The sequence below is a fragment of the Salmo salar genome, chromosome ssa13 (assembly GCF_905237065.1).
Source record: "Salmo salar chromosome ssa13, Ssal_v3.1, whole genome shotgun sequence".
Taxonomy (NCBI): domain Eukaryota; kingdom Metazoa; phylum Chordata; class Actinopteri; order Salmoniformes; family Salmonidae; genus Salmo; species Salmo salar.
The window spans coordinates 97599810-97614297 of record NC_059454.1 but is presented as its reverse complement, the minus strand read 5'-3'; the positions used below and the strand labels follow the sequence as shown (position 1 = coordinate 97614297).

At 44.7% G+C, this 14488-nt stretch overlaps 1 protein-coding gene across 2 annotated transcripts in view; it reads left to right on the top strand.

Annotated features, from left to right (window-relative positions):
* Positions 1-8729: 8729 nt before the first annotated feature.
* The window catches only part of fam169ab (family with sequence similarity 169 member Ab), a 36889-nt gene continuing 31130 nt past the window's right edge, over positions 8730-14488 (top strand). Inside the window, exon 1 of one of the 2 annotated variants that reach the window (XM_014138594.2) lies at positions 8730-8942. The gene's annotated coding sequence lies outside the window, so the exon portion shown is untranslated. The remainder of the gene's footprint in view (positions 8943-14488) is intronic. The other variant, XM_014138593.2, reaches the window with a different exon arrangement.

Sequence of the window (14488 nt, the reverse complement as noted above, 5' to 3'; positions counted from 1 at the left end):
TGCTTTAGTTTTTGCTTGTAAGCAGGGATCAGCAGGATAGAGTTACGGTCAGATCTGCCAAATGGAGGGCGAGGGAGAGCTTTGTACGTGTCTCTGTGTGTGGAGTAAAGGTGGAGTTTTGTTCCCTCCGGTTGCACATGTAACATGCTGGTAGAAATGAGGTAAAATGGATTTAACTTCTCTGGCCTAGGTGGGACGTGACCGTCCTACACTATTCAACAGCCAGTGATATAGCATGGCGCGAAATACAAAACAAAAAAAATATCATAATATCAATTTCTCAAACATACGACTATTTTACACCATTTTAAAGATAAACTTCTCGTTAATCCAACCACATTGTCCGATTTCAAAAAGGCTTTACAGCGAAAGCGAAACATTAGATTATGTTCGGAGAGTACGTAGACAAAAATAACCACACAGCCATTTTCCATGCAAGGACATGTCACAAAAACCCAAAACACAGCTAAATGAAGCACTAACCTTTGACGATCTTCATCAGATGACACTCCTAGGACATCATGTTACACAATACATGTATGTTTTGTTCGATAAAGTTCATATTTCTATCCAAAAACAGCATTTTACATTGGCGCGTGATGTTCAGAAAATGTATTCCCACCAAAACGTCCGGTGAATGTGCACATCAATTTACAAAAATACTCATCATAAACATTGACAAGATACATAACAATTATTTTAAGAATTATAGATACAGTACTGCTTTATGCAACCGCTGTGTCAGATATTAAAATAGCTTTACAGAGGAAGCACATTTTTCAATATTCTGAGTACATAGCTCGCCATCACAGCAAGCTATACAGACACCCGCCAAGTTCGGGGTCACCTAAACTCAGAATTAGTATTATAAATATTCTATTACCTTTGCTGATCTTCATCAGAATGTACTCCCAGGACTGCTACTTCCACAAGAAATGTTGTTTTTGTTCGAAATAATCCATATTTATGTCCAAATACCTCCGTTTTGTTCGTGCGTACAGAGCACTATCCAAAGGCATAACGCGCGAGCGCGGTACCAGAGACGAAAAGTCAAAATGTTCCATTACTGCTACATTCTCGCCTCGATTTTAAACGCTGTTTAAAATCAATCTTTATGGTATTTTTAACGTAAAATTGCGATAATATTCCAACCGGACAATAGCATATTCATTCAAGAAGAAAAAGAAGGAACGCTCATGTGATCGCGCATATCCAATCCCTTTGTCCCCAGGCAGTCCACTAATTGACTGAGCTACTATACTCTGCTCAGTGACAGGAGAATGCTGAAATAACTTTATGAAGGCTGTTGACAACCAATGGAACCCCACAGACACTGTAGTTTCGATAGAGATTCAAAAGAAGAACTACAATTCTCAGACTTTCCACTTCCTGGTTGGATTTTTCTCAGGTTTTTGCCTGCCATATGAGTTCTGTTATACTCACAGACACCATTCAAACCGTTTTAGAAACTTCAGAGTGTTTTTTTTATCCAAATCTACTATGCATATTCTAGTATGCATATTCTAGTTTCTGAGCCAGAGTAGTAACCAGTTTAATTTGGGTCCGTTTTTCATCCGGCCGAGAAAATACTGCCCCCTATACTTTAAGAAGTTAAAGTCCCCAGCCACTAGGAGCACCACCTCTGGATGAGCATTTTCTTGTTTGCTTATGGCCTTATACAGCTCGTTGAGTGCCGTCTTAGTGCCAGCATCGGTTTGTGGAAGTAAATAGACAGCTACGAAAAATATAGATGAGACCTGGCAGTGTGGTGCCGGAACAGCAACCTCTTTCTCCTTCTTTCTTTCTCTCTCTCGGAGGATCTGAGCCCTAGGACCATGCCTCAGGACTACCTGGCTTGATGACTCCTTGCTGTCCCCAGTTCACCTGGCCGTGCTGCTGCTCCAGTTCCAACTGTTCTGCCTGCAGCTATGGAACCCTGACCTGTTCACCGGACGTGCTACCTGTCCCAGACCTGTTGTCCCATACCTGCTGGAACCCTGACCTATTCACCGGACGTGCTACCTGTCCCAGACCTGCTGTTTTCAACTCTCTAGAGACAGCAGGAGCGGTAGAGATACTCTCAAAGATCGGCTATGAAAAAGCCAACTGACACTTACTCTTGTGTTGCTGACTTGTTGCACCCTCGACAACTACTATGATTATTATTATTTTACAATGCTGGTCATTTATGAACATTTGAACATCTAGGCCATGTGCTGTTATAATCTCCACCCGGCACAGCCAGAAGAGGACTGGCCACCCCTCATAGCCTGGTTCCTCTCTAGGTTTCTTCCTAGGTTTTTGGCCTTTCTAGGGAGTTTTTCCTAGCCACCGTGCTTCTTTCACATGCATTGCTTGCTGTTTGGGGTTTTAGGCTGGGTTTCTGTACAGCACTTTGAGATATCAGCTGATGTACGAAGGGCTATATAAATAAATTTGATTTGATTTGGTTGAACCAGTATTTCTACTTGCACATCATCATCTGCACATCTAGAAATAAACTAGAAATAAGAAGAACGTGAGAAAGTAAGTGTGACACCCAATCAGCAACAACGAACTACAGCTGTGCCTGATTGGGAGCCACACATGGCCCAAAACAAAGAAATACAAAAACATAGAAGAATGAACATAGAACGCCCACCCAATGTAACACCCTGGCCTAACCAAAATAAAGAACAAAAACCCCTCTCTATGGCCAGGGCGTTACAGTACCCCCCCCCCAAAGGTGCAGACTCCAGCCGCAAAACCTGACTCTGAAGGGGAGGGTCCGGGTGGGCCTTCTTACGGCGGCGGCTCAGGTGCGGGACGTGGCCTCCGCTCCACCCTCGGCGTCGCCCACTTAGGTGGCGCCCCTGGCGGCACCGGAGGACTGGCGGGCGACCCTGGCTGCGCCCGGCTGGCGGGCGACCCTGGCTGCGCCCGGCTGGCGGGCGACCCTGGCTGCGCCCGGCTGGCGGGCGTCCCTGGCTGAGCCCAGCTGGTGGGCGACCCTGGCTGCGCCCGGCTGGCGGGCGACCCTGGCTGCGCCCGGCTGGCGATTCTGGTTGCGCGACCCTGGCGGCTCCGGCGGCTCCGGGCAGGCGGGCGGCTCCGGCGGCACTGACCCAGGATTCACCAGGCTGGGGAGACATGAAGGAGGCCTGGCCCTGGGCGCAGGCACAGGACTCACCGGGCCGGCGGGCGGCTCTGGCGGCTCCGGACAGGCGGGCGGCTCTGGCGGCTCCGGACAGGCGGGCGGCTCTGGCGGCTCCAGACTGGCGGGCGGCTCTGGCGGCTCCGGACTGGCGGGCGGCTCTGGCCCAGGACTCACCAGGCTGGGCAGACATGAAGGAGGCCTGGCTCTGGGCGCAGGCACTGGACTCACCAGGCTGGGGAGACCCACTGGAGGCCTGGTCCGTGGAGGAGGCACAGGACTGACCAGGATGGTGAGACCCACTGGAGGCCTGGTCCATGGAGGAGGCACAGGACTGACCAGGATGGGGAGACCCACTGGAGGCCTGGTCTGTGGAGGAGGCACAGGCTTGACCAGGATGGGGAGACCCCCTGGAGGCCTGGTCCGTGGAGGAGGCACAGGACTGACCAGGATGGGGAGACCCACTGGAGGCCTGGTCCGAGGAGGAGGCACAGAATAAACCGGGCTGTGGGGGAGCACTGGAGTTCTGGTACGTAGGCTCTTTACCCACACTCCAGGCTGAATGCCCACTTTGGCCTGGCACGGGCGGAGCGCAGGCATTGGGCGAACTGGACCCTCCCAGCGCCCTGGAGACACAGTGCGCAGAGCCGGTGCAGGATAACCTGGACCGAAAAGGCGCACTGGAGACCAGACGCGCTGAGCTGGCACAATCCGTCCTGGCTCGATGCCTGCACTCGCATGGCACTTGCGGGGGGCTGGCCTATAGCGCACCGGGCTATGAACGCGCACTGGAGACACCGTGCGCTTAACCGCATAACACGGTGCCTGATCAGTACTGCGCTGCCTCCAGTAAGCACGGGGAGTTGGCTCAGGTCTACCGCCTGACTCCGCCAATCTCCCCGTGTGCCCCCCCAAAAAAATGTTTGGGGCTGCCTCCCGTGTCCGTCGCTCTCCCTCGGCAGGTTGTTGCAGTGGTCAAATAATTGATCCCATGTCCAGTCAATCTTTGACTCCAACACCTCCAACAACCGGGATGCCATGACCTCCCGAGCACGCTGCTTCATCCCCTCCTTGTGCTGCTCCTTCCTCCGCGGCTCGGTCCGTTGTTAGTGGGTGATTCTGTAACGGCCGTCGTCAGAATTAGACCAAGGTGCAGCGGAGGATGTGTTCATCATTAGAATTTTAATGAAAAGAGAACACTTTACAAAAATAAACAAAAACGACAGCCAAACAGTCCTGTCAGGAAAAACTCTAAACAGAAACAATCACCCACAAAAACCCAAAGGAAAAACAGGCTACTTATGTGTGACTCCCAATCAGCAACAACGAACTACAGCTGTGCCTGATTGGGAGCCACACATGGCCCAAAACAAAGAAATACAAAAACATAGAAGAATGAACATAGAACGCCCACCCAATGTAACACCCTGGCCTAACCAAAATAAAGAACAAAAACCCCTCTCTATGGCCAGGGCGTTACAGGCAACTAAATGCTTTCGTAAATAAAGCGGTATGTAAATACATAACCTGGTCTGGCAGGCTAAACATTTACAGTATGCAAATGATAGTTTTATTCCTGTTTCTTTGTGCCAGTCTGATCTGACAAAACCTGTTCTAGCAGAGTGAAACAGATGCTATCTGGCCAGGGTTCTTCCGCATTCCTCTTCACTTGGGGCCTTTATCTTATGACACATTTATAAACGGGAATTGTACACACATTTGCTCTATGTTGGTTTCAGTGTGGTTATCAGAAGTACACTCAGTTCAAAACTCATACATGTTCAGAATAATACTTGTGGTGAGCAGTTGTTTGATGTAGGTGGATTGTCACAGAGACTGAGGTGGTGGCGAGGGCAAGCTCAGTGTCCATGTTTACTCTGTCACACTTCCTGTGTATCAAAGTTTAGTAAGAACTTTTAAGTGTTGCTGTATGGCTCATTAGGCAGGATTAGAAGAGGGCGGCATTTTCAGAGCTAAACTGACCAAGACGCTCCTACAACAACTCAAGAAACCTCACATAATTCTGCCCAAAAACAATGATAATTTCTCTCAACCAATGGCCTATGGTCTTTTTAAGTGAGCGCTGATGCCGCCCTGTGATAAGCAGTGCCCACTTTGTCAAAGGTAGGGGCGCAAAATATTGTGTTCGTCCATTCCCAGTGATCCTCTCCAGGGTGCTGTTGGAGAGACGCAGCGCTCCACTAATGTTCTGTCAAAAAAATAATCTATCATAAATCACGAAGCACATATAGCCTATGGTAGAAGGCAGAGGAGGATGGGCTTATTGTAATGGCTGGAATGGAATTAATGGAACGGCATCAAACACATGGAAACCACGTTTGACTCCGTTACATAAATACCATTCCAGCCATTACAATGAGCCTGTCCTCCTATAGCTCCTCCCACCAGCCTCCACTAGTAGAAAGACTTTTCTGCAGCCTACAGGCTGGACATCAAGTGTATGAAAATGTAATGAGTTGTACACACATGCAGGTTTCTCCCATCAAATAGCCTAACCTAAATGGCGCCCAATCAAGTAAAAAATGCCCTGACATGTTAACAAAGAACATAACCGAGCTGACAATGTAAAAATGTGTCGTTCTGCCTCTGAACAAGGTGGTTAACACGCTGTCCCCCGGGCGCCGTTGACGTGGATGACGATTAAGGCAGCCACCCGCACCTCTCTGATTCAGACACATTTCAGTTGAATACATTCAGTTGTACAACTGACTCGGTATCCCCCTTTCCCTTTCCTAAAAACAGGACAGGTCAAAGTAAAATGGACAATATGGAATGGGCAATCAGGCTTCTCACAACTGCTGTCCAGGAATTTCACCTCATGGGCTAAATTGTCATTATCAGTGATTTCAAGTTTACATCTGTCAATTTTTGACTCCTGATACAGTTGGGTAGCTGATAGACAAATGCATTAGTCACAGGAATCAGGACTAATAAAGCCAATGCAACAGCATTTTTTACAAACGGACGGGCTACCATTAATCAAATTCCATCTGAGGGTCTACACTGTAGGCTACACCCCAGTTAGCACGGATCGATGCCCACGTCTTTTGGACAAATGTTTTTTGTACAGTCCGGACTTGATTTCCACGGACTTTGATTTTTGGTCCGGTACGGTATGGCCTGCATTGTGGGAGGCTCTATCGTCAACTAATCATTAGGCTGTTTCTGTTTGACCCACGACTGAAACAGGAACATACTTTTCCGTGAATCATATATACAGTGTATACAGTATACTGTATGCAAATGAATGTCATATTTGAGACCTCTCTCTAACCAATTATAATTTTAAAAAGGCTAATTGATAATTAGAAAACCCTTTTGCAATTATGTTAGCACAGCTGAAAACTGTTGTTCTGATTAAAGAAGCAACAAAACTGGCCTTTAGACTATCTGAGTATCTGAGTATCTGAGTATCTGGAGTATCTGGAGCATCAGCATTTGTGGGTTCGATTACAGGCTCAAAATGGCTAGAAACAAATAACTTTCTGCTATTCCATGCGAGAAATTTCCAAGAAACTGAAGTTCTCGTACAATGCTATGTATTACTCCTTTCACAGAACAGAGCAAACTGTCTCTAACCAGAATAGAAAGAGCAGTGGGAGGTCCCGGTGCACAACTGAGCAAGAGGACGAGCACATTAGAGTGTCTAGTTTGAGAAACAGATGCCTCACAAGTCCTCAACTGGCAGCTTCATTAAATAGTACCCACAAAACACCAGTCTCAATGTCAACAGTGAAGAGGCGACTCCCGGATGCTGGCCTTCTAGACAGAGTTGTAAAGAAAAAGCCATATTTCAGACTGGCCAATAAACATTTAAGATTAAGATGGGCAAAAGAACACAGACACTGGACAGAGACACTGGACACTGGACAAAGATATACCTCTAGTTTAAAGTGACAGATAATATGGGGATTTTTTTATTATGATAATTCAGTTTCCGGGGGGCGCGGACATTGACTCTAGTGTTTTTTCTAAATAGCTCTTTGCTAAGAAGCATTTATTTATTTCATTTTAATTGAAAACAATTACAAAACAGTATTTCATTGTTACCAATAAATGATTTGATATTGATATAAAAACCAATTTGCTTACCCTAAGTACTTGAAAAAAAATGCATAAACATAAAGTTATGCCGTATAAAGGACTTGCATTATGTTTTATCATTGATAAACAGTTCAATATAAACAAAAACATGTATGATGTGTAACTATTTGTCATTTTAAAATGTTTTTCATGGATGCAAAGGCAAATTCCACCGCAATTCAAGAATGACCCAGCAATCAATGGGGTAAAGTCAGTCTGGGAACTGAACCAGCAGCCCTCTAATTACGGTGAAATCAAACCACACCTAGGCTACCTGTACCATATTGGCAGAGTTGGGTAGGTTACAGTTACTAATTAGCAATGTAACTTTGGAAATAAAATAATATAGCAACAAACATTATTGGACAAACCTTTTCAGGAACTTGGCGTTGGGTAGATTATTAATCTTCTTTATCCTGTGCCCAAACTCAGTAACAATCTGATTACTTTCAGTTACTTTTGGATTACTTTCCCCAAAAGAGGTGTTAGAAGAAGACAAAAAGGATCCATCGAACACATTTGGTGTGTCATCATAGTGGTCTCTGACTCGGGTGAAACAAACTTAAACCTCCACCTTTTTTCAATGCTGAATTGAATGTAATTGAGAAAACCGAACATTTATTTTTTAGCAAACATCATTTCAGAATTTAAAAGTAATCCAAGATGTAATCTAGTTTTTCAAAAGTATCCGTAATCTGATTACAATATTTTGCCGGTAAAGTAACTGATTGCAGTTTTTTTGTAATCAGATTATGTCACTTTAATCATGTTTACATACTCTTTTACCCACTTCATATGTATATACTGTATTCTAGTCAAGGCTCATCCTATATACTGTAACTACTGCTGTACATAAAATGTATATTCATATACTGTCCGTTATGTCTATACACACCATCATATACATATATATATATATATTTATATTCCGCACTCTGACATAGCTCCTTCTAATATTTTGTATATTTCTTAATTTTGGGATTTGCATGTATTGTTTTGTATTCTTATGTATTACTGCACTGCTGGAACATAAGCATTTCGCTACACTCGGGAAAATAACTGCAAAAGATGTGTATGCAACCATTTACTGTACTCCTTAACCCTGTGTGGGGCACAGGACAGACCACTTTGATGTAAGGCTCCATACCTTGTAGCCTAGCCTAAAGGCTACCTTTGTTGCTCGTCTGAAAACGAAAGAGAAGATGTGTCGTCTTACCGCTTTGACTCCATCTACTGTTCAATGCTTTGTGGAATTATAATGAACCAGTATAACACACACACACACACACACGTATTGTGAATAGACGATATGTAGGATAGCCTAGGATTACTTCAAATAAATGTTTTTAGGATATCAGAGTGATTGCAAATCAAGTTATATATTTGAAAAACAGAGATATAAGCCACTATAAATAACTATAATCATGTACTTTGCTCTCATAATGTTCTAAATAAATATTTGAGTAGGCCTGTCTTACTGTGTCCCTGGTTGGTTGTGTTGGTAGAACGTTTGCCTTGCGCGATCTTGCAAATGATCTCTGTCCCAGCAGGCAATGCACAGACCACGGCAAGCGTACGTAGTGTTAACAGGCTAGGACAAGCTAGCAACGGGGCTTTTGTGCTTTTCAAAACATTCAAGGAATAAAACCTATAGTTTATGCAAAAGAAGTCAAAGAAACAGCCTACGTGTCATCAGCAGGATTAGGTGAGTTTCCTATCATTTCACGAGCACAGCGTGTTTTATATTGGAGATTGCCGGAGTGTTTGGAGCCCTGAAACACGCTGCGTGGGATGGGGTGGTCGGTGCGGGCTCGGCCCTGCTGATGAGTAAGCATCACGTTGGACAGGATTACAGGATGGCTCACAAAGAACCGCTTACATTCTCTTTCATATACATGTAGAGGTGTTGTTTCTGTTAAACATTTGTTGGTGAAATATGTTTGGTTAGCGCCTTGTTAGGGCTTCTCACTAGCGGCGGCATCCAAGAGCACGGTCAGGAATTTGGGTATGGAATCTTGAGTACCAGGGTGAGGTGTGCTGTGGGGAATGAGGATTATCTTAACATTTTCTGCAAAGTTACTGTTCACTTCAGCTTGGTTACTAGGCAATATTGCACCTCGCATAGTGTTTGCTTGATGAACTTCGATATATGTCGTGGCAAGTTTTTGCTGAGTATGTCCTATACCGCCACGCCCCCTCCTCTTGCACATGCTTTGTAACCTACTTTATTAGAGATCGTAAAGTTGATGTGTTAGTGCATTATTAGGTTGGACTTTTTAAAACATTTATTTAACCTTTATTTAACAAGGACTTCGACAAGACCATCTTATTTCTTGACATTAATATCTTGTGGCACTGTTTGCTCGGTAGTTCACAGTAGGTTACAGTGTAGCAATATGCCCCCCCCCGTGTCGCCTGATGTACTCTTGTCTTTCGTTAAGGCTATAGGAGATAAGTTCCCCCTTCTCACCTTTCACAATATTGCCCCCAGATAGGGAAAGGCTACCTGGAAACTTGAACACAGAGAACCTGCATAGCAGTTACATAATGGGGTCAGCTCCATGCTGAAATTCGTTATGTATAGGCAATTAGGCATTAGTGTGCTGTGAAATATAATTATGGTGTAAACGTTTTATTGAAATACTGCTAATCTTAGAGGAGGAACTATGAAGCCTCCCACTCCCTCCCAATCACCTCCGGTATCATTTACACACAACACTGGGTCACCCCTCTGATCATCACCCCTCTAAACAGGAATAACACAGAAAGCCATGACATCACCCATCCTCTGTTCTGTTTAGAGGTCACGGAGGAATATTTTAGTTTGTATATTTTGTTTAATGGGATACAGGTGGTGTTGTCTGGGTATTTGTCAGTGAAGACAGAGAGAGACGGAAAGTGGACAGACTGAATGTTTTTGTGGGTTTCCAAAAGCGATGTGCCTTCCACATCGCTGGTGACGTGCCTTCCACATCGCTGGTGACGTGCCTTCCACATCGCTGGTGAATAATCTTATTAAATACTTTTTTCTTTACATAGTTGAATGTGCTGACAACGAAATCACACACAAATAATCAATGGAAATCCAATTTATCAACCCATGGAGGTCTGGATTTGGAGTCACACTCAAAATTAAAGTGGAAAACCACACTACAGGTGATCCAACTTTGATGTAATGTCCTTAAAACAAGTCAAAATGAGGCTCAGTAGTGTGTGTGGCCTCCACGTGCCTTTATGACCTCCCTACAACGCCTGGGCATGCTCCTGATGAGGTGGCGGATGGTCTCCTGAGGGATCTCCTCCCAGACCTGGACTAAAGCATCCGCCAAGTCCTGGACAGTCTGTGGTGCAACGTGGCGTTGGTGGATGGAGCGAGACATGATGTCCCAGATGTGCTCAATTGGATTCAGGTCTGGGGAACGGGCGGGCCAGTCCATAGCATCAATGCCTTCCTCTTGCAGGAACTGCTGACACACTCCAGCCACATGAGGTGTAGCATTGTCTTGCATTAGGAGGAACCCAGGGCCAACCGCACCAGCATATGGTCTCACAAAGGGTCTGAGGATCTCATCTCGGTACCTAATGGCAGTCAGGCTACCTCTGGCGAGCACATGGAGAGCTGTGCGGCCCCCCCCAAAGAAATGCCACCCCACACCATGACTGACCCACCGCCAAACCGGTCATGCTGGAGGATGTTGCAGGCAGCAGAACGTTCTCCACGGCGTCTCAAGACTCTGTCACGTCTGTCACGTGCTCAGTGTGAACCTGCTTTCATCTGTGAGGAGCACAGGATGCCAGTGGCGAATTTGCCAATCTTGGTGTTCTCTGGCAAATGCCAAACGTCCTGCACGGTGTTGGGCTGTAAGCACAACCCCCACCTGTGGACGTCGGGCCCTCATACCACCCTCATGGAGTCTGTTTCTGACCGTTTGAGCAGACACATGCACATTTGTGGCCTGCTGGAGGTCATTTTGCAGGGCTCTGGCAGTGCTCCTCCTTGCACAAAGGCAGAGGTAGCGGTCCTGCTGCTGGGTTGTTGCCCTCCTACGGCCTCCTCCATGTCTCCTGATGTACTGGCTTGTCTCCTGGTAGCACCTCCATGCTCTGGACACTACGCTGACAGACACAGCAAACCTTCTTGCCACAGCTCGCATTGATGTGCCATCCTGGATGAGCTGCACTACCTGAGCCACTTGTGTGGGTTATAGACTCCGTCTCATGCTACCACTATAGTGAAAGCACCGGCAGCATTCAAAAGTGACCAAAACATCAGCCAGGAAGCATAGGAACTGAGAAGTGGTCTGTGGTCCCCACCTGCAGAACCACTCCTTTATTGGGGGTGTCTTGCTAATTGCCTATAATTTCCACCTGTTGTCTATTCCATTTGCACAACAGCATGTGAAATTTATTGTCAATCAGTGTTGCTTCCTAAGTGGACAGTTTAATTTCACAGAAGTGTGATTGACTTGGAGTTACATTGTGTTGTTTAAGTGTTCCCTTTATTTTTTTGAGCAGTGTATAATAAACACACAGAAATACGAGCCTTAGTTTTCGGATTCAACCATATTAATGACCTATCACCTCGAAAACAAAACGTTTTTTCTTTCAGTGAAATACGGAACCATTCCGTATTTTATCTAACTGGTGGCATCCCTAAGTCTAAATATTCCTGCTACATTGCACAACCTTCAATGTTATGTCATAATTATGTAAAATTCTGGCAAATTAGTTCGCAACGAGCCAGGCAGCCCAAACTGTTGCATATAACCTGACTCTGCGTACATTGAACGCAAGAGAAGTGACACAATTTCACCTGGTTAATATTGCCTGCTAACCTGGATTTCATTTAGCTAAATATGCAGGTTTAAAAATATATACTTGTGTATGATTTTAAGAAAGACATTGATGTTTATGGTTAGGTACACATTGGAGCAATGACAGTCCTTTTTCGCGAATGCGCGCCGCATCGATTATATGCAATGCAGGACAGGCTAGATAAACTAGTAATATCATCAACAATGTGTAGTTAACTAGTGATTATGATTGATTGAATATTTTTTATAAGATAAATTTAATGCTAGCTAGCAACTTACCTTGGCTTCTTACTGCATTTGCGTAACAGGCAGGCTCCTCGTGGAGTGCAATGTAAAGCAGGTGGTTAGAGCGTTGGACTAGTTAACCGTAAGGTTGCAAGATTGAATCCCCGAGCTGACAAGGGAAAAATCTGTCGTTCTGCCCCTGAACAAGGCAGTTAACCCACTGTTCCTAGGCCGTCATTGAAAATAAGAATGTGTTCTTAACTGACTTGCCTAGTTAAATAAAGGTGTAAAAAAAAAAAAAAACATGGCAAATTGGTGTCCAAAAATACCGATTACCGATTGTTATGAAAACTTGAAATCGGCCCTAATTAATCGGCCATTCCGATTAATCGGTCGACCTCTAGTGTGTTTATATTGAAACAAGCTAAATTGCTCCTTGCTTTTGCACTTCATTCGTCTGTCTGAGTGCACACACACTATTTACTGTTTGTGCGTGGTGGGTAATCCTACATGTGCTGTGTGACATCACACATTGTATACGTACCTAGGAGCCAGCTCTGAGGCCCCGATTGGATGTCTGTTTCCTGTACTGCCCCTATAGACCAGCATTACGTAATGTACAGTTGAAGTGAGAAGTTTACATACACTTAGGTTGGAGTCATTAAAACTCGTTTTTCAACCACTCCACAAATTTCTTGTTAACACACTATGGTTTTGGCAGTCAGTTAGGACATCTATTTTGTGCATGACACAAGTAATTTTCCCAACAATTGTTTACAGATTATTTCACTTGTAATTCACTGTATCACAATTCCAGTGGGTCAGAAGTTTACATACATTAAGTTGAGTGTGCCTTTTAACAGCTTGGAAAATTACAAAAAATGATGTCATGGCTTTAGAAGCTTCTGATAGGCTAATTCACATCATTTGAGTCAATTGGAGGTCTACCAGTGGATGTATTTCAAGGCCTATTTCCAAACGCCTGAAGGTACCACATTCATCTGTACAAACAATAGTATGCAAGTATAAACACCATGGGACCACGCAGCCATCATATCGCTCAGGAAGGAGACGCGTTCTGTCTCCTAGAGATGAACGTACTTTGGTGCGAAAAGTGCAAATCAATCCCAGAACAACACCAAAGGACCTTGTGAAGATGCTGGAGGAAACAGGTACAGAAGTATCTATATCTACAGTAAAACGAGTCCTTTATCGACATAACCTGAAAGGTCGCTCAGCAAGGAAGAAGCCACTACTCCAAAACCGCCATAAAAAAGCCAGACTACGTTTTGCAACAGCACATGGGGACAAAAATCTTACTTTCTTGGAGAAATGTCCTCTGGTCTGATGAAACAAAAATAGAACTCTTTGGCCATAATGAACATCGTTATGTTTGGAGGAAAAACGGGGGAGGCTTGCAAGCCGAAGAACTCCGTCCCATCCGTGAAGCACGGGGGTGGCAGCATCATGTTGTGGGGGTGCTTTGCTGCAGGAGGGACTGGTGCACTTCACAAAATAGATGGCATCATGAAGGAAAATTATGTGGATATATTGAAGCAACAGCTCAAGACATCAGTCAGGATGTTAAAGCTTGGTCGCAAATGGGTCTTCCAAATGGATAATGACCGCAAGCATACTTCCAAAGTTGTCAAAATGGCTTAAGAACAACAAAGTCAAGGTATTGGAGTGGCCATCACAAAGCCCTGACCTCATTCCCATAGAAAATTTGTGGGCATAACTGAAAAAGCGTGTGCAAGCAAGGAGGCCTACAAACCTGACTCAGTTACACCAGCTCTGTCAGGGGGAATGGGCAAAAATTCACCAAACTTATTATGGGCAGCTTGTGGAAGGCTACCCGAAATGTTTGACCCAAGTTAAACAATTTAAAGGCAATGCTACCAAATACTAATTGAGTTTACATAAACTTCTGACCCACTGGGAATGTGATGAAAGAAATAAAAGCTGAAATAAATCATTATCTCTATTCTGATATTTCACATTATTAAAATAAAGTGATGATCCTAACTGACCTAAAACAGGGATTTTATTTACTAGGATTAAATGTCAGGAATTGTGAAAAACGGAGTTTAAATGTATTTGGCTAAGGTATGTGAACTTCCGACTTCAACTATATGCTACACGCGCACACAGATGTACAGCCGGACACACACAAACATGTACAGCCGGACACACACACACGTAGTGCGAGCCA